Source organism: Leuciscus leuciscus (assembly GCF_965113295.1).
Source record: "Leuciscus leuciscus genome assembly, chromosome: 9".
Taxonomy (NCBI): Eukaryota; Metazoa; Chordata; class Actinopteri; order Cypriniformes; family Leuciscidae; genus Leuciscus; species Leuciscus leuciscus.
The window spans coordinates 6883442-6900148 of NC_138733.1; the positions used below are offsets into that span (position 1 = coordinate 6883442).

The following is a 16707-nucleotide window of genomic DNA, read 5'->3' on the forward strand; positions in this document are numbered from 1 at the left end:
CAAGCTGAGACAAACCTTTTAAATATATTTTAAAATATGTTTCTGCCTCTTATTAGAACTTGTTAGAATTAGAACAGTTTTAGAACATTTATTATACAGAGCCTTTGGATGGCAATTTGTCTTTGGTCAACAATATTATTTCACAAACCTAATGTGAACGTGAGAAATTTGTCTATGAAAAAAATCTTTAATGTATATATGGAATGAAAGTGAAAGCTAAATGACAAGCCAGAAAGTTACAAGTCAAAAACAACTTCCACAAAACTAATGTCACACAACACGATTTAATTTCACTATACATTTGCTTTATCTGAATCTCATTGTTTATTTGAAGTATTGGATCTGTAGATAACCTTTGCTCACAAAATCACACATTGTCAGTGAAATGGTAATTATTTGTTGTTATTGTACAGAGCTTATAGACCTCTTTAATATTGCCGAGATATGTGTAGTTTTTTTTTTTAATACATCTGTTTATGAAATAACAGGTTTTATAACTAACAAACAAAAGATAAACACCCTCCATATTAAATTTAAAAACAGATATTGAGTGAATTGTTTCATATATGGACAAATAACTGATATTGTTTTTTCTTACATTTGTTTCCAGTCTCTTTTTAAATTGTGTTATTTCTTTGAGTAAGCGCTCAATCAAAGAATAATTCTATAATTTTCTTGTTTTCCAACATATAAAACACAAATATTGTGGCATTACACAGAAATATTAGTATTAGTAGTTAACTATCTACACATTTACTTCATGTGAATCTCACATAATTTTCTTCAAAGTTTGGGATCTGATGAAAACATTTGCTCACTGTGACACAGAACAACACTTTTTAATATGATGCACTCAGAGCCGGATTAACGCAAAGGCAAACTAGGCACGTGCCTAGGGCCCGATTGGCGGGATGGGGCCCAGACAGAGGGACAAAAAAAAAAAAAAAAAAAAAAATTCAAATGTCCTATCTACAATTTATTTCAATATTTATTAATTAACTAAAAATAGTGACGATGTTTATCTTAACCATAGACTGTAACATTACTGCAGTTAAACCAATTAATGTGTCCGTTACAAAGCGGGTGCCGGCTTCTGAAAGTATGTGTAACGAACGCATCCATCAGGTGCTGCGAGGCAAAAGCCTAATAAGCACACAAAGAAGCACAGCTCATAATGCAGGTGTGTGAGTTGTCGTCATCTATTTTGTAGTGATTGCAATGTATTCTAAATATAAACTTGTACTGTAGATCAGCGTCATTTCTGGAAAAATCATTCACCGCTTTATTACGAGTTTAAAAGAGCGCGAGCGTCATTAACGTGCCCAGACGCGACGCTTTGAATTTGCGCGTAGCCTACAATGAATAAAAAAGCCAACACACTACAACATTTTTAAATGTTTCAAATAAAGGATCTCATATCTATGGGTCTATCTTCTAAATTCTGCTGATGATTAGATTATACCCTGACATTACGCCAATAATATCAGTTTATATATTTTTTTCTGCTCAGTAGCGATCGTGTCTTTCTCTTCCACTTGATTTGTGTATAGCATATTTAAGGTAGCAATGCAATATAAAAGCACTTATGCTCATCTACTGAAGTGGGATTCTGGAACTGTGAATAAATTGAATAAAACAGCAAAATAACAACAACAACAATAACATCTTCATTAAACAAAAAAGAGATTACCTAAAGTTTGATTAATATGTAGGCCTACACACAGTACCGGTAAAAGTCTGGACCCATTACTATTTTTAATGTTTTTTGAAAGAAGTTTATTATTATGCTCTACAAGCCTGCATTTATTTGATCAAAAATACAGAAAAAACAGGAATATTCAGCAAGGATGTGTTAAATATATAAAAAGTGATAGTGAAGACTTTTTTAAAACAACTTTTTAATAATCAAAAATCCTGAAAAAAAGTATCACAGGTTATAAAATAAATATTAAAGGAGAAGTTCACTTTTAAAATGAAAATTCTGTCATCATATACTCACCCTCATGTTGTTTCAAACCTGTATGAATTTCTTTCTTCTGCTGAACAGAAAGGAAGATATTTAGAAGAATGTCAGTAACCAGACAGTTTTTGGGTCCCATTGACTTCCATAGTATATTTTTTTTCCTACTATGGAAGTCAATGGGACCCAAAAACTGTCTGGTTACTGACATTCTTTTAAATATCTTCCTTTATGTTCAGCAGAAGAAAGAAATTCATACAGGTTTGAAACAACATGAGGGTGAGTATATGATGACAGAATTTTCATTTTAAAAGTGAACTTCTCCTTTAAGCACCGTTTCTAACATTTGATAATAAATCAGAATATTATAAAGTTTTCTGAAGGATCACGTGACACTAAATTCAGCTTTGCATCACAGAAATATAAAGTATAGTAAAATAGAAAACCATTATTTTAAATTTTAATAATATTTCACTATATTATTTTTCTGTATTTTTGATCAAATAAATCCAGGCTTGATGAGCATAAGAGACTTCTTTCAAAACATTAAAAATAGTAATGTGTCCAAACTTATGTACTGTGTAAGTAAAAATATACTGCTTTTAAAATTAAATGTTGTATAAATAAAAAGGTTAGGAATCATATTTGTTTCAAGTGTTTTTTTATTGGGGGTGGGGGGCCTCCAACATGAATTTTGCCTAGGGCCTCCTAATGTCTAGAGCCGGCCCTGGATGCACTAGATTCTTTGATTGGGTGAAACTCCTCACACTGAGTACAGTAGTACGGCTTCTCTCCAGTATGAACTCGCTCGTGTGATTTCAGGTTTCCAGGTTGAGTGAAACTCTTGTCACAAAATGAGCACTTGTAAGGTTTTTCTCCAGTATGAATTCTTTGGTGCCGTTTCAGATTGCCAGCTGTAGTAAAGCTCTTCCCACAGTCAAAGCACATATAATCTCTCACTTCATTGTGTGTTTTCTGGTGCAGTTTAAAATTGTTCAGCCTTGAAAAACTCTTTCCACAGAGAGAACACACATAAGGCCTCTCATCTGAATGAACTTGCTGGTGTGATTTTAGACTTGATGATGAAATAAACTCTTTACCACACTGATCACAGTTAAATGGCTTTTCTCCAGAGTGAATGCGCAGATGACAATTGAGATCAGTTAAACATCTGAAACTCTTCTCACACTGAGTGCATGTATACGGTTTCTCTCCAGTGTGAATTCTCATGTGTGTCTTAAGGGTTCCTTTCTCTGTGAAACTCTTTCCACACTGAGTGCATGTATACGGTTTCTCTCCAGTGTGAATTCTCATGTGTGTGTTAAGGTTTCCTTTATGTGTGCAACTCTTTCCACACTGAGTGCACATGTGCGTCTTTTTTGCTTTTGTTCTCTGAATTTTAAAGTTATGATGTTCCTCCTCCACTTCATTCAGTTCTTGTCTTTGCTCTTTCACTCTCACCTGGTCTAAAATACACAGAAATACAGTTAGAATCAGTTCAAGTGAACCCTGATTTAATATCAGAAAGCAACAGAGATCAGGTTTCAGATCTTTCATATGGCAAAAGTTTCCCTTACGAAAAAGAAGTGTACCTCAAGTTAATTTTATGAATCATACTTAAGTAATGTTCAAGTATATTTTAAGTATACTAATACTTTATGTAGTAAAAAAATAAAAAAATATTGCATTTTTGTCAAAGACAAATGGGATGTTCAGCGTTCAGCATTGTTCAGCGTCCGGATGGGATTCAGAACAATGATCAAAACAAAGATGGAGTAGATCCAGTCCAACAACACCCCGAAGTTTCAGTCATTAACGCTTACGGTAACGTTTGACAGTTTTGATTAATATTGTTTTGATGATCGTGTCGTTTACATTTGCGTAAGCAATCCTCTATCAGTTGTTTCTGATTCTTCTTCGCCTGTGTTTTTATCCGAAGATGCGTAATAGTCCCCGTACCGTCCAAAAGTGAAAACATGGATATCCGGAAAATTCAGTCAACGGCGGGGGAAGATTTGAAGTAAATTCCTGTGTACACTAGCAGTGGACTAGCCTTCACAAACATTCAGATACTCGGAATTAGGAAAATAGTCTGTTTTCTTTATAAACTAATATTTTCAGTATGTAAAACTATGTGAAAAAGTATTTAATGCTACTAAATTAAAAAATTAAACAACATCAAGACAAGTATACTTAGAATATGTAATTACACTTTTAAGTATATTTCGATCAAAAGATTGAGTACAAGTCCTATAGTCCATATATACTTGGTCTTTTCTGTCAGTACCTGAGTCAAGTATACTTAAGTGCAATTTTAAGTACATAATAAGTAGACTGAAAGTATATGTTATTATTTTTAGTTTAAAAGACGTATACTAATAGCACACTTGAATAAACTTCTTTTTCGTTAGGATTGTTCGGTCATTCATTTGACAATATAGTTAAAATGTGTTTGACAACTGCTAAATACAAGGTTATGATCATTTGGATGTATTTCTCTATCATTTATCATCCATAAACTGCTTAATAATTCACATCTACCAAAGCAGTCAACAATGAAGACTCAAGAATGGACACCAACCTATTTGTTCCTCAGTATCTTCATGTTTTACTCTGGATGGTTCTGGATCTCTCATGTCTTCAATCTCCTCTTTAATAAACTCCATCTTTAACAGTCACACAGATTTCAGCTGCTACTCCTGGAGTTTGTCCTTCTCTTGTAGGATGATGGGAATATTCCCAGTATTTATTGGTGAATTGTTGTGGGAGGGGCTTCACTGCAGGTGTGAACTGTGATCACTGTGTTTTTATCCAATCTGCATTTAAAAAGTACAGAGTCATCATGTTAAACTGCTGCTGAAAAACCTCTTTGTCTCCAAAAGTTCCCTGTTTTCAGCTCATTCATTATGGTGATGTCTGAGATCTTCTGTAAATTGGCACATTAAGCTCATTTGGTGTGAACAGGCTGAAACAAATTACAGCATCATTACTACCTTTTACTTCAGTTCTTGTCTTTGCTCTTTCACTGCCATCTGGTCTGAAATAAACATATTTAGGAGTTAGAATCAGTTTAAGGAGGATAAATGTGAAATTTCAAGTGAACTCTGATTTAATAACAGAAACCAAGAGATCAGGTATCTGTCTAGTATCAGATATTTCACTTTCTCTCATCTCTTTTGTGCTCACAAAGTGGAAACCGCACTGAGGCACATTCAAATATCAGGACGTTTTTGTTGTTGTTGACTAGAGACAAAGTACTAACTTACACTGTTAACTGGCATATTGTGGCTTCTCTTTGTAAGTTGTCTGAGCAGAAATGTTGATATGCTCTACAACCGCATATGGCCCTGTATCTATGGGCCAATGTATACTTGTATAATATAAACAACAGAGTGAAATAACAGCACCACCACGTTAACCGAGATGATGAAAAACATCTTTGTCTCATTCCAGTATAATTTCTGTTTCATTTAATTTCATTCAACAACCCTGGTAAAAAAAAAAAAAGAAGCCAAGTATACTTGCAGCCAGACTAATTATCAGTATACTTCAAGTGTGTTAATTAGTTAACTTGAAGTGTGCAATTTTGAAACAGTTAATTTTGTACTAAGTACATTTTTATAGTAATTAAATTGTAGTAAAGCGTAACTTTAAGTGTATGTAGTGTACTAAATTGGAACAACTTTAAGTATACTTAGTAAACTAAGTGAGAAACTCTGAGTAATTGAATATCACTAAACAGACATATATACTTAAGTATATGTCTGTTTAGTGATATTAAATTACTCACAGAGTGATAATTCAAATAATAATAAATGCGTTCATCAGGAGGTGATTAGATATGCAATGTTGAGAAACCCATCCTTAAAAGTGAAATGATTTGTGTAAATCCCGTGATCAAATACTGTATGGGTCTCAGTTTTCAGTGAAAGGCTCACGACTAGTCAATTCCACAAACCTGGAAGACTTTATGAACGTATATACACTCACTTAAAGGATTATTAGGAACACCTGTTCAATTTCTCATTAATGCAATTATCTAATCAACCAATCAAATGGCAGTTGCTTCAATGCATTTAGGGGTGTGGTCCTGGTCAAGACAATCTCCTGAACTCCAAACTGAACGTCAGAATGGGAAAGAAAGGTGATTTAAGCAATTTTGAGCGTGGCATGGTTGTTGGTGCCAGACGGGCCGGTCTGAGTATTTCACAATCTGCTCAGTTACTGGGATTTTCACACACAACCATTTCTAGGGTTTACAAAGAATGGTGTGAAAAGGGAAAAACATCCAGTATGCGGCAGTCCTGTGGGCGAAAATGCCTTGTTGATGCTAGAGGTCAGAGGAGAATGGGCCGACTGATTCAAGCTGATAGAAGAGCAACTTTGATTGAAATAACCACTCGTTACAACCGAGGTATGCAGCAAAGCATTTGTGAAGCCACAACACACACAACCTTGAGACGGATGGGCTACAACAGCAGAAGACCCCACCGGATACCACTCATCTCCACTACAAATGGGAAAAAGAGGCTACAATTTGCACGAGCTCACCAAAATTGGACAGTTGAAGACTGGAAAAACGTTGCCTGGTCTGATGAGTCTCGATTTCTGTTGAGACATTGTCACAAAGCTCGAATCATTTCAAATTGGTTTCTTGAACATGACAATGAGTTCACTGTACTAAAATGGCCCCCACAGTCACCAGATCTCAACTCAATAGAGCATATTTGGGATGTGGTGGAACGGGAGCTTTGTGCCCAGGATGTGCATCCCACAAATCTCCATCAACTGCAAGATGCTATCCTATCAATATGGGCCAACATTTCTAAAGAATGCTTTCAGCACCTTGTTGAATCAATGCCACGTAGAATTAAGGCAGTTCTGAAGGCGAAAGGGGGTCAAACACAGTATTAGTATGGTGTTCCTAATAATCCTTTAGGTGAGTGTAAGCAGACTGCTTTTTTAGAAAGTAAAATTTAAAAGATGAAAAAGTAGTAATGGGGGAATAAATAAATGGTGAATAATTTACAGCCATTAATGTTGGCGATTGTGCTGCATTCACTCACAAAAATAAATGTTTTACATATTTACAGTAGGAAATTTACAAAATATCTTGATGGAAAATGATCTTTACTTTAAAGATTTTTGTCATAAAAGAAAACTATTTTTTGACCCATACAATGTATTGCAACCCGTGCGACTTGTGAATGTTTTTGTGATCCAGCCAGGGTTACATATAATCTAATTAGAAGTACTTATTTTTTGGAATCTGATTATGTAAACCAGATTACATACGTAGTCATTTATTATACACACTGATCAAGTTAAAGACTAAATTAATCTCTAGATTAGAGCACATGCCTTAGCTCTTAATTATGGCACATTATTAATATTGTTAATCAATGTTAACAATAATTTTTATATTAGAAACTTATTCAATATTGACACTAAACCTGAGCACATAATGTTAATAATTAGTAGTTAATTACCTCATCTCTCAAGCTAGTTCATGTCAAACTCTGTAATATCTCATGTGTGTCCACAAAATACAGACTGAAGATATCCAGCATCCAGTGAAAATACTCCACAACTGTCTTGCATTCAAACTCTTACACTGTCAAAACAGCCTCTCGATTAATAATATTAACAGATACTTGAACTGGTTTTCAAACTTCAAGCGCTCATGTCTCTTTTCTTCTTCTTCTGTGGATTGATTAGCTTGCATACCAGCTTTTTAGGTGCATGTCACCACCTCCTGTGCAGGAGTGTGAAGTGATTTCAGTCTAGGTGGACATGATGAGATATACAATTCTTAAGTCTGCTATTCCTAATGAATAAAACTGCCTTTATAATTTTACCAGATCCGTGTTTTGTGTTTAATATGTTGCTGATTGTAATTTCTTTGCATCTTATGTTCTGTAGTTCTCTTTGTAGTTCCTTCCTTTCCTGGACAGAATAACAACACATGATCAACTGTTTCCTTTACTTGGCATAGTTCACATAATCCTGTACTGTGTTTTCCTATTATATGAAGTGTAGAATTAAGTTTAGTATGGCCCTTACTTAATCTGTCCATTATGCCTGGTTCAGAATACACGATTTTAGCCCGATTTTGGCCCGATCCGCTTTCGTAGGGTGTCGTGGGGATTCGTAAAAGACAACGGGCGTTGGGACGCAAGATTCGATCGTTTCATCTCGTATAGTGTGTCATAGTGGACGACAACCTACGCCGTGTCTGCGATGCTTCACGACATCACGATAAAAAGACTAGCATGTTTTTGTTTTTTTATCGGTCCTCCACAATAGGCTCTGTCAAGTGTGTGTGTGTGCGCGAGTGAGTGCGTGTCTATGTATGTGTGCGAGACTGCGAGTGAGTGTGTGTGAGTGAGTGCGTTTATGTGAGTGAATGAGCGAGAGTGAGTGTGAATGTGTGTGAGTGAGAGTGTGAGCAAGTGAGTTTGAGTGAGTGTGTGCGTGTGTAGCCTATGTGAGACGGCACGCGATGACTGGTCGGGAAGCAATGTGTAGTCTGACTTGTTTCTTGTCCACGACACGACAAGATTTTAGGAGTCAAAATCGCGTAATCTGACACAGATTACAAACTCGCTTCCATAACCTCGAACTCCACGAGGACGCAAACGGGTAATTAATGACAGACAGCCGAACACAATGACTAATCATATCAGTAACCATTGTAACTCAAGAGTGGTGGGAAACTAGAACAAAGGAAACATGTGACTGAAGATAAACTAAAGTCAATGAAAATGAATTTAACAGAACAGAACAGAACTGTGACAACCTCTATTTAGTACAACAACACATTCACTCTGAGTATCTAATATTATTTCTCTAGGGCTGGACCCGAATATTCGAATATTCGTTCGGTGGGTTGGTATTCGATTTTAAAATTTGACATTCGAATATTGTTTTGTTTTTTTTGGTTCTCATTCGCGCTTGAATAAGGCCGGCGACACACTGGCTGCGTGGCGTGAGCGTCTCAGCTGCGTGGCATGTCCGTTTTTATTTCGGCTCCCATGTTAACAGGTTGGAGTTTGCACACTGCCTGTGTGAGACACGCGTCTCAGGCGCGGCTCGAGCCACGCGGAAAACGTGTGCATGCTAGAAATAGAACCGACGCCTAAGTGTTCCAGCAACTGGAGTGTTCTCTGGCTAGAGCGCAGAACAGCGGAGTTTGTATGGACCGAAGTGCATGCCTGAGCTTGTGTTTTGGGTTAAGCTGCATTGCTTTGACATTGTGGAAAACAGAATAATAGAAACAAAATGTAATAAGCTTTTTACCCTGTATATCAATCTAAATTAATCTCGTTTTTAATTTAAATTAATTTCGTTTTTCTTTATTTAAATTTCGATTTTCTTCATTTAAATTTCGTTTTTCTTTATTTAAATTTCGGTTTTTTTCTTCATTTAAATTTCGGTTTTCTTTATTTAAATCTACCCTTTACTGTGTCAGTAATTCATTAGTCAGAAAAATATTAGACTACCTTAAAAGTATTGCTTAATTTAACAGACCTGTGTGTGTGCGTTTTATATCACTAGTGCAGTGTCCGTTCTGCCCGCGTGAGGTGTGCCGCTTCCCGCTCGCGCTGTTCTGTAGTTTACTAAAAGTTTATTAATTCTGAATGTGTCGCGTCTCGCGTGTCCATCTATATTGCACCAAATGCGACACTGCACTCCCTTGTGAAGTCGATTGGATGAACGGTTCTCGAAATAATCAAAATGCAAACGGACATACAGACACATAGAGATTCCTGCCTTTATTAGAGAGAAGAATATGTTCAGCCCCCTCTCTCCGAAGCTTGGAATATTCGATGTTCATTACTACCGAAGCTTCGAAGCTCAAAAAATGGTATTCGGACCACCCCTAAAAGCTACCCCATCTTTAACAAAGTTTCCACAACCCCCACCATTTGATCCAATTATATCCTTTCTAATCAAGTTAGATGTTTTCATCAGACAGAGGCAGGTTGGTGACTAAGTCTATTCCCAGGCGAGACCATGGATGGTGAGGATTGGGTACTGGATGGAGCTTGCCTTCCGGTAGATGTCTCTGTGTTTTGGAGATGGCACAAATGGGACATCCTTGAATGAAGTGTTGGACGGCCTGGGTCATACTTGGCCACCGGTAGCATTCACGGAGGAGTGAGAGGGTTTGCTGGTTACCTGGATGAACGGATCCCAGAGACGGTGGTGGACACCAGTACATGAGGTGGGAGCTGTGATCTGGCCGTTCAGAGACCACTGAATCGGGCACAAGAAGAGGTCTGGAGGGAGAATGGTTTCAGGAAATTGTTGAAATAAGTCTGGAGAGTGTATGCGGGAAAGTGCATCCACTTTGGTGTTCTTGTCACCTGGACAGTAGTTAACTTTAAAGTCGAAGCGTGTGAATAACAAAGCTCACCTGGCTTGACAAAGATCAAGATGGCATACATACTGGAGATATTCCAAGTTGCGGTGATCAGTGATGACAAGGAATTTGTGTTTTGCTACCTCCAGCCAGTGTCTCCATTCTTCCAGAGCTAACTTGATGGCGAGAAACACATGGTTGCCGATGTCGTAATTCTGTTCTGCCGGGAACAGTTTTAGGGAGAAGGCATATGGATGAGGCTGGGCTTGTTCCCCTTGCAATTGTGATAGCACTTCTCCCACAACATTGGTGGATGCATCCGTTTCACTATGAAGGGTAGGTCTGGATTGGGGTTTTGAGGATAGGAGCGGTGCAAAAGGCTTCTTTAAGTTGGTTGAACGCTTCAGTGGCAGGTGAACTTCAGAACAGAGACATGGGCTGATTTTGGAGAAGTGAAGTGATGGGAGAGGCAATCAGGCTGAAGTTGGCAATGAATTTCCTGTAGAGATTTGCAAATCGTTGCAGCTCTTTGATGGTTGTGGCCAGTTTCTGACAGCATGGACCTTCCCCTGGTACACCTGGATGCACATTCATCAATGATGAAACCCAGGAAATGGACGAATGGGCGGTGAAACTCGTATTTCTCCTGATTCTGGTAGAGTTGGTAGTCTCTAAGGCATTGAAGGACCTGCACAACATGCTTGCGAGGTTCAGTCAGGTTTCTGAAGTAAATAAGAATATTAATAATGTAAATGATGACAAACCTCTGGAGCATGTCCCAGAATACTTCATCCATGAAAGCCTTGGAAGACAAAAGGTGAGTGAGCAAGACCATATGGCATTCATAGTGGCTGGTATTCACAGTGCTAAGATAGTGAGATGAAGGCTGTTTCCTACTCATCACTCATCGATGCGAGCGCCTCTCAGTTGTTCTAGAGCTGTTGGAACCAGGGGAAGAGGATGACGGTAATTGACAGTCTGGGCATTCAGAGCTCTGTAGTCGATGCACGGCCTCAAATCCCCGTCCTTTTTTGCCACGAACAAAGATAAAACTTAAAGCGGCAGGGGAATCATGTGGTCGGATGAACCCTTGTTTAAGAATCCATGACATTGACCAAAAGTTGTGAAATAATTGCCTAATCTTAACTCTACTTTGGTGCTGCAAGGATTTTGTACAACACCAGGATAACCGACCTTCTCATCTGAGCTCCTTAGTGGTCTAATAGCGCTCGTCACTGTCAACATGGTTGAGATGACCAATCAAATCAAAGTAGGCGGGGCTTTGTTTACAGAAGCTGTTGAGCAGCTAACTGAGTGACGCTTCAGTTAACGGTTATAAAGTGCAAGATAAGATGCAAGTAGCTAAACTAAACATTAATATTTGACAGCTGTTTATGATAGAAATGTTATACGACCAACAGAAATAATCAGAGATGCAAATTAAGAAACTTTTGTCTAATTTTGCCATTTCGAATTGAAAACATAATTTACATGATTCATTCAGCGTTATTCAAATGACGGACATAATTGCGCCATTTTACCGTTTCTACAGATTAAAGCGAGCAGCGTGTCAAAAACACGGTGAGCAGCAAAATAGATCATTTTGCTAAAACACTGCAGAAAATGAGAATACAGCTAATACAATTATTTGTATCTGTCATACAGATGACTCTGACTGTTTAACTAAACCACGTTTGAGACTAAATCAGGTTTTAAGTTAATGTGTGCCATTTTTTAATTTTATTTTCTTCATACATACATACATACATACATACATACATACAGCATTATTAATCAGCATACAAAGAGCATTTCATAATAAACAATGTTAGAATTTGAAAGATTATTTAGAGGTGGCAAGGAAAGACAAAAAAAAAAAAAACTTTTAAATTAGTTAACTTTGATTTGTCCTCATGATGAGAGTTTTGATTATTAGATTATGTACATTGTTTGGTTTTAGTAGATTATTGCTTTGAGCAAATTATAACAATGGTCCATAGCAGAACTCGGCAACTCTAGCGAACTCTAGTCACTTCTTCGCTGATTTTCCCTTTTGTTGTCGCATGTTTTCCCCACGAGCTCCCCCTACAGCTGTGGGGGGGTGTATATTTCACAACACTGTTGTAAAAAACTCACTTGCGGCGGCCTCCTCCCCCTCTCTACCGCTGCTCATGTGCATTTGTTATGATCGGAGCAAGCCAACTGTATCGTGTGGAGCTATGTCTACCGAGGTGGGTAATACATCATACATGCGTGTGTGTTTATGTCGAATTGCCGTAAAGCAATTCGTGTTTCGCGCTCGTTCTCGCTTCTCACGAGACTTCCAATTTCTATCTTGCCGGGACGGTAGTCCCCAAGTTGCAAGGTTGGTTTTCCGCCTGGGAACGCTGGGGGGAGCGGGGAAAGTCACCAATATCACCAGAACAGGTTGTTTAACCATCCAAATGATTTCTAGACAGTTTTATTAAGTTAAAAAAAGTGACCAAGTTCTGCTTTAAGAGGTAAACACTACATACCCAGCATGTATTCTCAGTCCCAATGCCTTCTATATGCCATACACAAAGGTGTCTAACATAACATAACATAAAAAAATAAAAACTTTGGATCTAACCTTTTTATATTTATATCAAGTTGGGAGAAATATTAACTTTTTTTGGATACATTTTTGATAAAAATTCTTAGACGTCACTGTTTTGGCTCTCTGTGTGCTAATGAACGCTAATTGGTTGAGCTAAGGGGGCAAGGTGTTAGAAACTGTATAAAAGTTAAAAGTAGGTTGTTATACGTTTTGTTATAGTTCCCATTACATTTCATTTAACAAGCTGAGACAAACCTCTGAAATCCATTTTAAAATATGTTTCTGCCTCTTATTAGAACTTATTAGAATTAGAACAGTTTTAGAACATTTATTATATAGAGCCTTTGGATGGTAATTTGTCTTTGGTCAACAATATTCTTTCACAAACCTAATGTGAACGTGAGCAATTTGTCTATGAAAAAAATCTTTAATGTATATATGGAATGAAAGTGAAAGCTAAATGACAAGCCAGAAAGTTACAAGTAAAAAACAACTTCCACAAAACTAATGTCACAGAACACGAGTTAATTTCACTATACATTTGCTTTATCTGAATCTCATTGTTTATTTGAAGTATTGGATCTGTAGATAACTTTTACTCACAAAATCACACATTGTCAGTGAAATGTTAATTATTTGTTGTTATTGTACAGAGCTTATAGACCTCTTTAATATTGCAGAGATGTGTGTAGGTTTGTTTAATACATCTGTTTATGAAATAACAGGTTTTATAACTAAACAAACAAAAGATAAAACACCCTCCATATTAAATTAGAAACAGATATTGAGTGAATCGTTTCATATATTGACAAATAACTGATAGTTGTTTTTCTTCCATTTGTTTCCAGTCTCTTTTTAAATTTTGGAATTTCTTTGAGTAAGCGATCAATCAAAGAATAATTCAATAATTTTCTTGTTTTCCAACATATAAAACACAAATGTAGTGGCATTACACAGAAACATTGGTTTATTAGTTAACTAACTACACATGTGAATCTCACATGATTTCCCTTAAAGTTTGGGATCTGATGAAAACATTTGCTCACTTAGACACAGAACAACACTTTTTTAATATGATTCACTAGATTACTTGATTGGGTGAAACTCTTCTCACACTGAGTACAGTCGTACGGCTTTTATCCAGTATGAATTCGCTTGTGTGATTTCAGAGATCCGGACTGAGTGAAACTCTTGTCACAGTGGCCCTCATTTATCAATCTTGCGTAGAAACGGGCGTATATGTTGGCGTAAGATTATGCTTACACTCCTCTCATCGCCTGATTTATGAAGCTGTGCGTACCTTTGAAATCCAGGTGTACGCAATACCTGCCCTTGATAAATGCCGCGGCTGAAAACGATCGTCATTAGAATAACACGCCCCTATATATTCAAGTCTCCGCTTCCCCCACGCCCTCATTTTACGCCATGGGCACGGAAGACGGCAAAGAAGAGAAACTTGGATGAGCAAATGACCTATCACAATGCATTATTTTACAGCACGTGTTTTGAAACAATTAGCATTTAATTTCGTATCACCTCACATGTATTGGGGTGTACAATAGTGATGATGATGTGATGTGGAGTACCATTCATTCACATTAATAATTGCATGACAATTTGTAATATTCTTCTTCTTCTTCTTATGATTTTTATTATTAATGACGCTTATTGTTATTTAGAAGAAGAATGTCGTTATTATTATTATTTGTATTATTATTATTACATTATTATTTAAAAGAAGAAGAATGTCATTTTTATTATTTTGTCAGTCTGAATTATTTCATTGAAAGCCTTTCATCACTGAACCCAGTCCGTGCGCACCTGCCGGGCCTAACCATCGTTTCAAAGAATAGTACGACGGCGAGCGCGTCGAGTATAGAGTATTACCAACGCATTCTCATCCTAGGGCGTCATATTTGGGGAGGTGCGCGCGCAGTCTGCGGAGACTCGCGCTGCAGAGCCAGGCGAAAGTATAAACAAGGCTTGAAACGTCAGGTAAACCGCACAGGCTCGCAACTGAAGGAATACAGATGCCTACAAATCAAATGCTTTGGTAAAGTCACACAAATTAAACATTGAAGTCCATGTTGCACAAAAATAAACACTGAAGTTTATAATTACTATATTTTTATTTTTTTATTTTTTTTAGTGGGTCATAATATATCATATCTTTTAGTTTGTCAGTGCGTTTTGTGGTGTTAGGAATTGTTTTTCTGCGCATTTCCACACTAACTCAAAACGTGCATACACCACCTCCTGAGCTGGCGTAGGATTATATGGAAGCAGATTAGTCTCAAATATAATTCACGCAAAAAACATGATTCACAAATGCGTAGACAATTTCACATGCATGAAACCTAATTCACGTGCACACAAAAAAAATCCACGTGCGTGAAAAAAAAATATATTCACAAAAAGCAATTCACATGCGCAAAATAAAATTATATACTCATAAAATACATTTCACAAATGCAAAATACAATTTGTAGATATACAACTGTGCACAAAAACCTTTGAATGTTTAAAATGTACGAGTGTATTCTTGCATTTGAATGTGCAAATCGTCATTCACGTACGAATCGCCTTAGATATGTGTGTGTGTGTGTTTTTGAGACTTTGCTGGCAGCATAACACCCGTAACACAGAGCAGTCGTACTCTTTAGCCAATCAGATTTAAGCTTATCAATCGACCAATCAGTATCACGTGAGGGCGGGCCTACCTACATGTTACGTCATCAGCTTTCGACCAGTTCATGGCTGAGCAGAGGTAAGTGCAGTTAATCGTTCATTTCTGTGTTAACTGAAGTTAATAAAGTTTGAGATCAGTTGAAGCAATAGTTTATGAACTATTAACTGATGTAAGCAAGTGTTGTTGTAATCAGATGTCCCATATCGTGTCAAAAATGAAGAAGAATGATGCTTGTTTTGTTGTATGAAGGTACAGACAGCTCTCACAGTACAGCTACAATCACGCTAATGATTGCAAAACAATCATCTATGGTCAATACTAGGGATGCACCGATCCACATTTTTTCACTTCCGATCCGATCCCGATACCTGAATTTGGATATCGGCCGATACCGATACTATTCCGATACCAGAGCTGTGTTTGCTTTAATATTATTATTATCATTATTGTTTATTTTATATGATGCTGAAATAAACTCCTCTCAACAGGCAAGTATGATATGTAGGCCTACATATTTATGCATGTATGGTAAGTATAAGGTCAGAAAAGGAAGTCAGAAAAACAGTAAATCCTGTTAACAGGAAAAATCCCATTCTGAAAACAAATATGCAACTGTAGGTCATGTCAATATTTATTAACGTACATTCCCAAAATGTCAAATACTTGAGTCTTGAAATATAAGAAAAGTGCAAGTGTAAACATCTTACACACACACACACACACACACACACTATCTAAAGGGTGATCCTCGCTCCGATGCTGTAACTATCTCGATGAATGCTCGATCAACATCAGCCATGTGCAAACAGACAAGCGGATTTCGCCTCAGAGAGCGCGTCAATTTCGCTTCAAACTTTTGCTAGTTTTTACGAGCGTCAATTTCGCTCTGGGCGCGCGAATGGATTCAAAATATTCAAGCGTCCAACTAGACGCGGCTGACGCGAATTTGACGCGCAAGCGTTTGGTGTGAACGCACAGTAACGTGGTGCTTTTTTAAATGTTTGATTGCATTCGTTGTGTAGTACGACGCGAGGGAGCTTCAACGAGCTCTGAATTACGGCTTTGCAAACATTGCATTTTGCTGTCTTGCTCTGCGGTGTTTCCAGTGTGAAGTA

At 37.3% G+C, this 16707-nt stretch overlaps 1 protein-coding gene and 1 long non-coding RNA gene across 2 annotated transcripts in view; both read right to left on the reverse strand.

Annotated features, from left to right (window-relative positions):
• Positions 1 to 70: 70 nt before the first annotated feature.
• Positions 71 to 16707, reverse strand: part of LOC309506340 (uncharacterized protein) — a 90961-nt gene continuing 74324 nt past the window's right edge. The window contains exon 2 of the transcript XR_014208708.1: positions 71 to 426. The gene's annotated coding sequence lies outside the window, so the exon portion shown is untranslated. The remainder of the gene's footprint in view (positions 427 to 16707) is intronic.
• LOC309506498 overlaps positions 8375 to 16707 on the reverse strand; it is a 301633-nt gene continuing 293300 nt past the window's right edge. Inside the window, exons 3-4 of the long non-coding RNA XR_014208808.1 lie at positions 9037 to 14439; positions 8375 to 8989 (exon numbers count right to left, since the gene is read on the reverse strand). This is a non-coding gene — a long non-coding RNA (uncharacterized lncRNA). The remainder of the gene's footprint in view (positions 8990 to 9036; positions 14440 to 16707) is intronic.